Below are 2,145 nucleotides of genomic sequence, written 5' to 3'. Positions count from 1 at the left end.
TTGCGCCGTGCAAGTACTGATTTGCTCCTATGCAAATTTGCAGCTGATTCTGTAAACCAGTTAAGCCTGAAATGCGGCCATTTTCCCGCGCACGCAGCCTAGCTGTTCCTGCCCAATTTTCGCGCAATTTTGCGCGGGGTGCAAGTTGCGCCTTCATGGAATTCCCTCAGCGAATATGCAAATTAGGTACTGCCGATGATTCAGAAACATGCGCGTGTGATGCGCATCTTGCACTGGAAGCGCTCAAGCTTTTTTCCCTGGGCAAACTTGCTCCTGTTAAAAGCAGGGGCAAGTTAGCAAAAGATGGCCAAATGTCATCTGAAGGAGCGCGCAACTTCAGCAGCACCTAGACAGACGATCTGAACAAGCAGAGCACCCACATTTTCGGGACCTCACATCTGTGCACCAACATGCCAGGGGCAGCTATGGTTCTTGATATTCTATTGACTGAGCCGACTCGTAGGAGGGCACGGGAGAGGGAGAAGGGGAGGGGCTTGCCCTGGAGGGGGATGACGTGCTGGGGGGTGGTGGGTTGCACAGGGATGGTGGTATCCTCCTGGAGGGAGCCAGAGTCCTCCTGGATGAGGAAAAAGGAATCCTCCTCCAATACCACTTGCTCCTCCATACTTGTCCCCGGTATGATCTCCTGGACCAGCATAGCCAGAATGTCCATGGGGCCTGACTGGACCCCTGGCTCTGGTCTGGATGGGCTGGGTCGAGCCGCAGCCGAAGACGGCCCAGCTTCTTCTTCCTCATCACCACCTGTGGATGACACCAAAACGACATATTTTGCTGGTGCAACACACTTCTCACATGTTCACTTGTACCCCCTCCCATGATGCACAGCAGATATGAAAGAAAAATAATACTTACATCTTCACTTCTACCCACAAATATGTTCACTTCTACCCCCTCCCATGATGCACAGCAGATATGAAAGAAAAATAATACTTACATCTTCACTTCTACCCACAAATATGTTCACTTGTACCCCCTCCCATGATGCACAGCAGATATGAAAGAAAAATAATACTTACATCTTCACTTCTACCCACAAATATGTTCACTTCTACCCCCTCCCATGATGCACAGCAGATATGAAAGAAAAATAATACTTACATCTTCACTTCTACCCACAAATATGTTCACTTGTACCCCCTCCCATAATGCACAGCAGATATGAAAGAAAAATAACTTACCAGTCCCCAAGTTCCCAACAGTGGAGTCGTACCCTTCAAGTCCCTCCACCTGCTCCTGCACGAACGTTTGTGCAATAAGCTGCTCCTCCTGATTGAGCCGGATCATACATCGCGGACCACCTCCCGTGCCACCGGTATGCTTCCTGATAAGAGCCAGTTTTTCACGGACCCTGCGCCTCATATCATTTAATTTCTTCAGGATGTCATCCCAGGTACGCACTTCATTACCCAGGGCATTGATGTCCAGGGCAATGGCTTCATATATAGCCCTCCTTTGGGCAATGGTGGTGTTTGCCCGCTGGGCACCATATAGGACTTCCTTATGCTGCTGGAGTGCAGCAATCAGGATGTCCATCTCTGCAGCCACAAAGTTGGCCTTCCTTTTTTTGGTCCCTTTGGGAGGTGCCATGTCTTGCAAAAGGGCTGAATTTCCTTGCTCAGGGGGGGTAGGAAAAAGCAGGATGAAATTCAGCAAAGAACCTGCGCAAGTCTGCTCCTATTTATTTGCTCAGTGCAAGCAGCTGAGCAGGATTTGCCCTGAAATTATGCTAGCAAACCTCTGCTGAGCCGAAAATTCCTCATTTACATAGGGGCACACCCACTTTGACTTGCACGGCCTTGCGCCCTCAGCTTTGCCTTAAACAGGAGCAAATTAAATGAACAAACGATTCCTGAATCAGGTGGCAATTTGGCAAAATTGCTCCAGCGCAGAGAAATTCAGCTGAGCGGCTCAGGTGTAAGTAATGGGCAAATCTACCTGAATCTGGGCCAATATGAATGAATGAATGAATGAAAAACTTATAAAGCACGGCGCATGCGAACTGAATCGCTTCTGGGCGCTAGTTGTTCGTGTCTCATGACATCAAAAGAGCAGAGTTTTGATCCGTCTTCTGAAGGTCAGGTGGTTTTCCTCCAACCGAATGCTGGTTGGTAAAGCGTTCCATAG

Source organism: Rana temporaria, chromosome 4, assembly GCF_905171775.1.
Source record: "Rana temporaria chromosome 4, aRanTem1.1, whole genome shotgun sequence".
NCBI lineage: Eukaryota > Metazoa > Chordata > Amphibia > Anura > Ranidae > Rana > Rana temporaria.
Note: the sequence above shows the minus strand (reverse complement) of the source record.